Genomic DNA, 12005 nt, shown 5'->3' with positions numbered 1-12005 from the left:
ATAAAATTTATTGAAGTAGACGTTACTTTGCGGAAATCCATAATTATTCAAATGATTTGAGTTTTCTTTAGTGTTAATTCCGCCAATATTTGTCTTTAAACAATTCACACGTGTTTCGCCTCTACACGAGGCATCCTCAGGACGTGTTGTCTCGCCAAAATCTGGCTCGAGACTAAGTCTCTTAAAGACAAATATTGGCGGAATTCACACTAAAGAAAACTCAAATCATTTGTATTAGGAATATATATCAAGTATTTAGATTGTATTTTTATGTGTGTGGCATGAAATAGATTTTTCTTATTTCTTATTTCAGTATTCTTTATGTTATCAACAGAAGAACATTCTCAGTTTTTATGAAAGAGGAGCAAAAACTAATCTATCTTGTAACGTGATGTTGAGTGATGACCGCCCACATTCACTTGTAGCACCAGAGGAATCACAAGATTTCCGGCCTTTTTAAGTGGGTACCGCTTCTTTTAAGGTAGGTTAGACTGTTGTCGCACGGTCGTGATAATATCTGGATTTCCATCCGGAATAACAGGGCTTGCTGCGCCATCTGAAGGTTGTGGTGCACGGCGTTTAGATTAACTTCATTATTATGTGAATATTTTTTTTTGTATATATCCTATATAACTTCAAATCAAATATCATTAAACGAGCAATTCTTGTATATATATAAGAGATATATATATGAGAAGTGTCAATTTTAAAAAATGTAGTGTTATCCGTTTTTGAATGAGAAACAGCTACAATAACATTAGAATACAAATGTAAATTTCGCCACTATATACACAAGAGTGTAATAGCTCAGATGGGACATTGGGTTATCCGGAAAGCAGAAGACCCCGATTCGAATCCAGATGTCCTATTAGTTTTTTTTTGTACAAGTTTTGTACATTCTTAAAATTCCGAGCAAGGCTCGTTCGCCCGGATATTAGTACTTAAAACAAGCTTAATCATTTAGGGTGCAAACAAAAGCTCTCACTGGAGTCAGTCCCTCATGTCTGAGAATCGTGGTCATCATTAGAGTTGCATATGAAGCGTATGATCTGCCTCTAAGGTTTCTGTACAGGGCATCTCTAACAACCATTGAGAATTTGGATGACGAGTCTTTAATTAGATTGGTCCATCTTGTTGGAGAACGAAAAGCTAAATATGTTTATAAATAAATCCGACAACAAGAGTCGGAAGAATAAAAACAGTCCAGAACCCTTTCCAAAACAGAAAACGTATTTTCTTACTATTCAGTAAATGGTCTAGAAAAATCCCCTGATTTTTGAGTTTTGTACTCAGGATTTTTAGTTGGAGCTGCAGTTGTTCTTATCGTACTAACTTAAGTCCCACCCGCGTTAGTCATAAGTATATTGTATTTAGATTTGTTTTAATCTAAGGTCCCAGCAAATGTTATCTCTATTTTTCCAAGGGGAATCGAACCCGCTAGCCGTTGTTTGATAGACTCAACATAATATACTTCTATACATGTATGAGGGCCTAGCCCGGGCCTACTTAGGTACTTCATTCATTGCACGTTCATGCCAGACGGTAAAATCAAATGTACTTCGATTAAATGAAACCAATCATTGATAAAATTATTTTACATCAACGTAGGTAGTTGACTGCCTATTATATTTTTGCAAATTATGAAATTGGTAATATTGTTAATCGATCCATAATACAGATTCTAAGTTGTTTAGTCAAAATTACTTAGTTATAACTTCATAAATTGTATTGGAAATCCAGTACAAATTGAAATAGATAAAATATAACAAAAGAAATCTAAATAATGATAATATTATATAACTGCTATTCAATCACCTGACCAATCAGGAATCACAAGGTTTATTATAATGTTATCGCTAGAAAGTGAGGAAGTTCTTGCTTATCTTTAGAACAGATAAGGCAGAACAATCACGCAATGAAGACACTACCGCCTTTCTTATGTTTCTTTAATCATAGTCTTGCCATGTATCCGCTTTATTATGAAAACACAAAGCAATAATTATGTAATTACAGCTGTCTTTGATGATTGATGTCGCTTTAATCAACCGTATACTTACGTTGCTTATGATCGTGTGTTAAAAAGGTTTAAGCTGTACATATTTGGGGCATAGAGTTCATGCAGAGATTTCTATTTAAGGCGTGCTTTAGTCTAGTTTGAACGTAGGTGTACTTCTCTCTGTTTACCTACCGTGATGGCCTGAGGCTTTCAGCGGTGTCAGGAGCACTAATCAATATGCACTGTAAACCGCACTGCAAAATCTCGGGGTGACGACTCCCTTTGAATCACTATTGTTATTGATTCCTATATTCAGAACACTTAACTTCACCTTTACAGTTTTATAGTAATTATACACAAACTGTAACGTGATGTTTTGTCAATAAACCACTCATGTACTTATCAAGAGATAAAATACGATATTGTCACATCAGTCGCTATGATACGGAATATAAATTTAAATGTAGGCCGTTTGGTTTCGATATAAACTTGTATTGATTATGGCAGAATGATATAAAACAATGGAGCACAGTAAAAAAACAATTATGCGAGGCGTGCACCAAGCGTGCCGCCTCGCTTGCGGGCACCTCTATACTGACGAGTGACGACCGCGGACTGACGGGGCGACGGAGAGCATCTACAAGCGCGGTGTTGCCAACCTTTCATAGACTTACCGAAATCACCTTTTAAATTATATAAGAAAGATTCTCCTAATTTCAAATAAAAAATATTATATTTTCTTTGATTAACGCGAGTGTTACACATTTAAATAAAACACTTTTGAAGGATTAAAACGCGAGTAATTGTAACGGTTTTACATTAGATGTATGAGTAAAAGTTACATTTTTTTTTAAGATCTTTCCAGATCTCGTTTTCAGGGGGACTGCAGATGAAGTGAGTCATAACTAAAATAAAAATGTAACTTTTACGCAAACATCTAATGTAAAACCGTTACAATTACACGCATTTTAATCCTTTAAAAGTGTTTTATTTAAATATTTAAGTAAGTTATGAAATGATAATAATGTATTGTATCTATTTTATCGGAGTAGTTCGGTTTTATTACAATATATATGTTTTATATCGATTTATTGACATTAATTTTTTTATTAACTTGCATTACATTAGTAAATATAGCTTTTATTAATAATATTTTAAAATAATTTTTATATCGCATCAATTTTTTTTGTTCATCTTTCGCATATTACATATTAGTTAAAACAATATCTTAAGCTCATATCTAAGTAACTACATAACATTATAAATAAAGCGCAGGCAGCTTAGGGTTTTCGTAATTCAGATACTTATAACATAGAGAAAGCACATACAGTTATGATGTACTACGTTCATTAATCAAACATCAATTTTTATATTGTTCAAATCGTTAGTGTTATAAAAACCACAAAATGATTGATAAATACATACTATTACTACAAATTATTATTTCTATAAATTTTGTGTCATAATGAGCGTAGGTTGTACATTCATTATAACTACTTACAAATGCAATGTTTTTATGGCTTATAAAACCATCAAAAGAATAATAATCCTCAAATTCTGTCATAAAATTCTTAAAAGTACAAAAAATTTACTTTGACGCTTCCCTAAAAATTGGTATCGCCTCGAGCTGGCAGCACTGCCGTAAGACGGCACACGCCGGATAACCAACAGAGGTAAAGTACAGCGGGTAGTGGGGGCTGCGGTAGGTCTACCAGTACCAGTACAGATTGCCATGCGATGCATTCGCACGTTCAATGTATTGGGCCGTCCGCGTCCGAGCAACAGAGCAAGGTGAATCATGGCGGTTTATTTCGAGTCCAACTTCAATGTTCTATGAAAGCGTCATTGCGATTGTAAACATTAAAAGCGTCTCTACAATAACTATGAACATAAAAGCTTCAGCTAGATAGAGCCATTACTATAAAAATAGTAATGGTAGTAACGTGCAGGTAGTCCTTCTGTTAGATGTACGGTAAGTACGGTACATCTAACAGAAGGACTACCTGCACGAGCTCAAGTTACCGGCTAGATTATGGGTACCACAACGGCGCCTATTTCTGCCGTGAAGCAGAAATGTGTAAGGTTTATTGTGTTTCGGTTGGAAGGGCGCCGTAGCTAGTTAAATTATTGAGCAAATGAGACTTAACATCTTATGTCTCTGCTGACATCAAATAGAGTATATTTAATTTAAAAGAGTGGCCATTGAGTTTCTTATATTATGTTCTTCGCACAAGCTCTACTTTTGCCGAACAAAAAGTAGATACAGTAATTCAAATTATTTACATATTTTTAATTACGATTCAATACCGCTTACTATTAGCCTAATTGAATAAACTTACTATTTTGCTGAAAATCGCGAAAAAACCCGTTTTTGTGACATTTGACCCCGAGTAATTTTTTTTGCACGTGCCGGATCGATGAGGACTTTTCACATTTCCTTTATAATATTGTGTATTGAACAATCCTACCAATATTCAGCCAAGTGCGAATTTTTGTAACCTTGGATGTCCTAAATTGACGGGACTATTATCATATACAAAATATTTTTCAATCTAAAACGGCAATTTCATACTTTAACCCCTAATATTGTCTTAATTGTCTTTAATTAATTCCGTTAATATTTAACATAAACTAATTTCCTTCCAGAACTTTGCAATAATTAAGAAATGAGTATTGCACTAATAGTGATTTGGCTTCAGGTTCTGATTATGTGAATTACCTTACAGTTCTTAGAAACATCATCTCTTGTTCCTTGATGGCGGAGTGAGAAACAGTAGAATATGCTTGATAGATGTGCTTTAAAGAGCAAATATCTCTCTCTGCATCTTCTACCGCTTTTATCACGGGGAGTGCTCAGAGGAGCTGTTCGGGTTGATTCCAGCGGCCGAATTCCACCACCGGACATTACGTGCAAAGTACCACCCTGTACCAAAGCATCACGCTGACATCTGGCATGCCACAACCCCGCGTTTTTCAAGAAATTTCTTGCCTCGCACAGCCACTAACAATTACCGGCTGCGGTTTTCCCGAACCGATATGACTTAGGGACCTTCAAGAAAAGAGCATACTCCCACCTTAAAGGCCGGCAATGCATCTTTTAACACCTGTTGTTGGGGATGTCCATGGGCGGTTACCCCATGCCGTGAGCCTCTTGACCGTTTGCTCCCTCTTATATATAAAAAAAAATATAAATTACTGGAAGTACTTCAATTCGGGTGAACTCTTTTCGACTATAATGTGTACACACGCAAAGTGTAAGCTGTTAGAAAATCTTACTAATTTTAACTTCCAGAAAACTGAAATAGTCATCATGTCTCTTCTACCGCACTTATAACTGTTCCACCTGATACTGCTCGCGTACTCCACCATGGCACCGCACGTTATCTACTAAAACATCATACCACCATCACCATCTGCTATTTAATAATATAAGCAGTCCGCAACTTTATATAATAAAATTCACACACTTTGTTAGAAGCCCGACGAGATAACTCTAGTCCAATAATCGTTTAACAACACTCACACTCGCATCACAAATCACACACCTGCAATAACACAACACACAATCTAAGTCACACACTTATTCACACATAATAATTACAAACAGACATGCATATATCACCGCACTCGCCGGCGATTGCGAAGTCTCTTCAAACCTAGAGATCATTGCTACTTGCACCGTTTGCAAGTAGTTCATAATAAATTCACGCGCACGGCAACCGGAGCTCCGTGGTTCATCCAAAACGTAGACCTGCACCGCGATCTTGAGCTTCCGAGCTCAACATTTTAAAGAGATATCGCGACGCTACTTTGACAAGGCGCCTAACCATCCCAACATCTTGGTTAGGAAGGCATGTGGGTACACCCCGTTTCACCATAGTCTTAACCCATTAAGACGTCCCCAGCACGTCACGGTAGACCCGAATGACAACATCATCACCGCGAACGCGACACCCACACAAACACCGACACAGACGCGGTCAACCGCAGCAAAACCGATGGCACTCGTCACTCGCCCGCGAATTAGATACAACACACATTGTTTTTATACTCGACGAGAGGTTAGTCCTCGTCCTGTAATCCTTTCACTCCACTCCCACTCGCACACGGACTGACTGACGGACTGACATACACCTCATACACAACCACAAACACACTCCAGAAACAGAAACAAACACAAACATTTACATTACTTAATTACACACATACAAACATACATATAAACATTCATACACACATACATACACACTTACATATATTACACAATACATCACCGCACTCGCCGGCGAGTGTGTTCTTCTTTTTTTTCATCTTTCATCATCATTTCATCTTCATCTTCATTCTCTCTCCTTCGCTCAAGCACACAGCCGGTCCGAGGTTCGAGTCTCCTTAGGAGACGCCCCTCGACTGTTGTTGCGTAGTCTTTGCGGCCTCCACGGCCATCGTCTTATGTCGCTGTAAAGCCTTCAGGGCTGACAGCATAGAGGAGGTACTTAGTCGGTAGGGGGCGTCCGCGTAAGCGTAAGCGAGTCCGACATATGGGCCCCGTTTCGCGGTCTTCAATACGTAAATGAATTTTCCTCCTGTCGAAAAAAAAATGCATAGAGTAGATTTTTAGCCGGTAGCCGTTAGGGGACTCGTGTTTACACCTAGGGTCTACAATATGTAAATTTTCCTCCTTTCCAAAAAAAAAAAAAATATAAAGCATACCTATCAAAGATTTTTATAAATTTTAATGTTTTTCCTGTGCATTTTTCGGCATGGTTGGTTTTCATTGATGTGTGCTTGTGTTTTTTATTTCAGTTAAAAAGAGAGATAAAAAATACTTTTATATAAAGATTTATTGTAATGATGCTTTACTTACGCAAAGTGAATAATAAATAATTTGTTATATTTTTCTACTCCTTTTTACATTAAACTATGTGCACGGATAAGGGATTGCCATTGACTGTTTAATTTAACTTACTGATAAAAGAGTCGCTGCCCTTTCTAGAGACGAGAAAATCCAGACGTAAGAGCAAAAACCACATTAAATCTATTTGTAGTTTACGAGCTGAGTTACAATACCTTTGTGTGTCTCTGCTATTGTGTTCTTGCTCCTTATCTACGTTCGTCGCCAACTTGACGTCCATCACAGACATCTCTAATAATAATATATAGCGCTACTTTTTTTATAGAAGTAGAGGACCACAGAGTAGGACTAAGGAGCGAACGAGTCACCTGATGTTAGACCTGGTAATCACCGCTGTCTACATTCTTCTGCAACAAAGAACAATAGGTGCGTGGCGTGGAGTAATAGGATTTACGACAGAGCCATTTTTTAATAAAACATTTAAATTTATTTATAGATAATGCCTGAACAGTGGCTGGGACTTTATTGTAAAAGTGTATACATTTACCCTTAAAGCTATTATGTTTCTTATGAAGCCTACTAGAATAAGTTACAAGCAATCCCTTATTGCTTAACTAAAGAAATCCCCAATAGTAATAATTGTTACAATACTTTACTTAAGTAAGTAGGAACCTCAAAAGACTATCCAGTAACTATTAGAGCTATAATAGTTTGAAACACTATTAAATCTATGTAAGTGAAGTCGCGGGCTGGCGGTTGTTGTCAATGTATTGTAAGATACTTACTCTGAATAACTTTTAAGAGTTATATTTTTAGTTCATAACAAGTCACTCTAAACCAATAATAGACATGGGGTGAAACTAAACCTCTAAATCATTAGGTTTAGGGTGAGGGTGTTGAAATCAAATGTATCAAGAATAAACTACTTATTTTGTACTAAGTGGGTACATTTATATTTAGTTTGCATTTACTGGTTTCCATGGCAACACGCATGACGCAATAGAACGGTAGTAAATCTATACGATAGTTAGCTCAAGTTAAACACAAAAATGCAAATTTTGTTGCACGTAACGTTAAGGCAATTTGTTCGTGAAGTTTAATGGTATCTTAAGTGTGTACAAGACCTAATTACTTATTCGCTTTATATGTCAAAACAAAATTAGGCCACCAAGTTTTTACAGTATTCTCATGAATTCTTGAGGTTTAAACGTTGACTAATGATTCGATTGGATAAATTAATTGATATTTTTTTGTAGACAGCATAAAATAATGATGCAAACAATTTAAAAAATAAATTTTCACCACTAAAAATTAACATTTTGCACAATGGGATTAAGATCCGGACTGTTTGCAGGCCAGGGCAACACCTGTACACCAGCCTCCTCTAGGGCTTCTCTGGTGGCCCTAGCTGTATGAGCGCGAGCATTATCGTGCATCAGATGGAATCTTGCGCCGATTCTCTGTGCATATGAGATCACAAGAGGTCTTATGACCTCGATGTAACGTTGAGCTGTTATTGTACCTTCGTTTAGGATTACCAGCTCGGTTCTGCCTGACATAGAGATTCCTCCCCATACCATAACATTGGGCCCACCAAATCTGTCACTTTCATGGATACAAGCATCTGGAAATCGCTCACCTTCACGCCTCCAGACCCTCCAGATCCGTAAACAATACTGTCGTCCAAACATTCATATCCCATGCTAGATGCTGCCTTGCGAACGATAATCGGTTTGCACGATGAGCAATTGTTAATGGTATCCACTATACACGTCTCCTGGAGAACTGCTGGTCCTCTTGTTAACGATTTCTAATGGTTTGATCACTAACACGTGTTCCGGTCGCCTGCCGCAAACGGTTTTGTAAAGAGTAGGCATTGTGATGCAGCATTCTCTGCGCGCAGTTAAGCGCACGTTGCGATCCTCATGTGCGGTAGTTGCTCGAGCTCTGCCAGATCCCCGTCTCCTGGTTAGTCTCTCAATGTCTTGAAAACGATTCCAAGCATTCTGGATCACTCGCCGGGAAAAACCCAGCTGCAACGCCACAGAACGCTGTGAATGGCCTTCTTGAAACAATGTTACGGCCCTAGTTACGGTTGGCAAGTCCGTATGACGTCAAATTCTCGGCATAACTTTTTTAAATGATAATTCAGCCACTAGTTAAACAAAACTTACAGTGTTCTTGACAGAATCGTCAATTTGACTGAGTTGAAATCCGTCTTAAGATCGGGTAGAATCAAGTGCTTCCAATAAATTATCAAAAACTACCCACTTTACCAATTATGCCAGTGGAATACTCAAAAAATGCGTCTAAACAAATAAGATAACACCACGATAAATAATCAGCTACTTGAGAATGCATAAAAAATAAATTATCGCTAACGACGTCAAAAAAATCAAGTGGTCATTATTTTGTTTTGACTAGTATTGCTTTGCTTGATCTGTTATCTGTATAATATAGGTAATCCATATATATAAAAATGAATTGCTGTTCGTTAGTCTCGCTAAAACTCGAGAACGGCTGGACCGATTTGGCTAATTTTGGTCTTCAATTATTTGTGGAAGTCCAGGGAAGGTTTAAAAGGTGAAAAAATATGAAAATGGAATGAAATAAAAACAATAATTTTGTTTTTCCTTTGATGTGTACCCCGTTATTCAAAAATCAAATTGAAAGAATAATTTAAAATGAATAACTAATTTGAATTTTTAAATCTTTCTAACTTTCTCAGGAGGTAAAAAATAAACTTAATTTTAGCCAACTATAGTTGGTAGATTAACTACAGTTGTTAACTTTCTATCAGATTATTTTTATGTAGATTGATTAATCTTAAGTTTTGTCGTAAATTAAATTTCTGAACGTTTCAACCATAACATTTGACGTTTCACAACCAACTAGGTATATGTAGATTGATAATATCGTAAATATATTATTGACAAATTAATAAAAAACTTAATTTTATTTATTATATACAGAACAACGTCTGTCGTGTCAGCTAGTCTATACATATAATAAAATCTTATCGTAGAAGCTGTACTTAGATTTCATATTTTACAGAATACTTGTTCGTGCTCTACAATCAATACCGAAGCCAAAAAAGGACTTTTTAGATCTCTGCCTTTATGTCCGATTTTCCGTATGTCTGTATGTATGTCCGGCCAAAAGGCAAAATAAGACAAGATGTCGGGTCAATCTTAGGCTTACATATTTTCACGCAAAATGCAGTTGTCTCACGCAAAGCTTATTAAGTTTAATAATCTAATACAGGCATAATTTTTTTGGCACTTCTTAAGCATCTATGCAGACGACGTCGGAGGCAGTAGCTAGTATATCTATCTATGTTACGGAATCTTTCCGATATTGAGAATCTTGAATACATCCGATTTACTTGAAGATTTGGACACGTATGAAGAACATTCTTAGAGACGTTACTCTGCCCGATTTCTATTCGAATATTAGTCTTTGTGTTGTTTGAAATTTATTCTTAGAAGCTTAAAAACCCTTTTTGATCTTATTTCCTTATTATATAATATTTTTGTAAGTTTAATAATAAATTAACTATAACTAAATATGTTTTATGTTGGTTGAGAGTAAAGTACAAAAAACAAATATATTATAATAAAAAACATAGTTTCAAAAAAAACAAACCTTGCAATTAGCAAGCTATACTAAAATGTAGAAAATAATTTTTAAGGAGAGTTTGTTCTATGACTCTACTGGCATATTTTAATTTACTCTCGGTGAACTAATACCTATCGTTCCAGAACAATCACTCCATTTATCATAAACTTTATCTCAAAAATAAATATTCTTCTTTTTAGCTCTTTTTAGTGTGTTTTGCTATTGAAGCATGTTTTTTATGGAAGAGTAGGAAACGCGCGTACAAGTCACCAGGTGTTAAGTTGATCACCGCCAACCACATTATCTTGCAACACCAGAGGAATCACAGAAGCTTTGTATTGGCCTGGAGACAGGCTCCTACCCTCAAAATTAACGAGATGGCGACAGCAGATATTTTCCCTAAAGTAAATACATTTCCCGCACATTATGACACAAAAAATTATGCTCAATTTTGTGCTGTGTATTTTATTTTAGCCTTTTGAGGTATTATAAAATTTGGAAAAAGTTTACTTTATTAGTCTTCATAACTTATATGAAATATATACACACACTTATAACGATAATACGCTTGATAGTGGTGTTTTACGTTCAATAAGTAATTTTAAATCCTTTTTCGAATAAAAATATTTGAATTTGTTAGAAGTCATAGAAGTGGTAAGCATAAGTACTAGAATATCACGGCCAATCACTGATCAGTCTTAATAATAATAATAATAATAATAATAATAATAATAATAATAATAATAATAATAATAATAATAATAATAATAATAATAATAATAATTATAATAATAATAATAATAATAATAATAATAATAATAATAATAATAATAATAATAATAATAATAATAATAATAATAATAATAATAATAATAATAATAATAATAATAATAATAATAATAATAATAATAATAATAATAATAATAATAATAATAATAATAATAATAATAATAATAATAATAATAATAATAATAATAATAATAATAATAATAATAATAATAATAAACTCTTTATTTGTTTCAAAAAGAAAATACAATTTAGCATAAAATTAGCCTCGACCCACAAACTAGGATAGCCCGTCACAGGGCTAGTCTCTTAACAGCTGTGCAAAGTAAAATCCCAAAGAAAACAAACATTTATTACTAACTTATTTAAAATAATATGCCTAAGGCCAAACTGGCCTCTAAAAAGCTTGGTGTTCTCAGTAAGGCCACTTTGTGGAATCAATTACCGGTTGTGGTTTACCCGAACAGATACGACTTAGGGACCTTCAAGAAAAATGCATACTCCTTAAAGGCCGGCAACGCATTTCTTGCCACACCTGATGTTCTATCCCCATCCCGTGAGCCTTTTGCCCGTTTGCCCCCTCTTATATAAAAAAAATGCCTGTTAAAGTAAAAACGCGTCAATGTGATGTTTGTAAAGCAACTAATAGATAATTCGTGTTTCACGTCTTAACGTGATACTACGATAACACACACTCATCCCATTTTCTTTAGTCGTTATAAATGGATATGACACATAATGTCTTACATTACC

General features: G+C 35.3%; 1 protein-coding gene across 1 annotated transcript in view; it reads right to left on the bottom strand.

Annotated features, from left to right (window-relative positions):
- Positions 1-2613, bottom strand: part of LOC126970335 (ADP-ribosylation factor-like protein 4C) — a 99514-nt gene extending 96901 nt beyond the window's left edge. Inside the window, exon 1 of the mRNA XM_050816191.1 lies at positions 2189-2613. The gene's annotated coding sequence lies outside the window, so the exon portion shown is untranslated. The remainder of the gene's footprint in view (positions 1-2188) is intronic.
- Between the last annotated feature and the right edge of the window lie 9392 nt (positions 2614-12005).

The sequence above is a fragment of the Leptidea sinapis genome, chromosome 20, assembly GCF_905404315.1.
Source record: "Leptidea sinapis chromosome 20, ilLepSina1.1, whole genome shotgun sequence".
NCBI classification, from domain to species: Eukaryota; Metazoa; Arthropoda; class Insecta; order Lepidoptera; family Pieridae; genus Leptidea; species Leptidea sinapis.
This window is presented reverse-complemented; position numbering and strand designations above follow the sequence as displayed.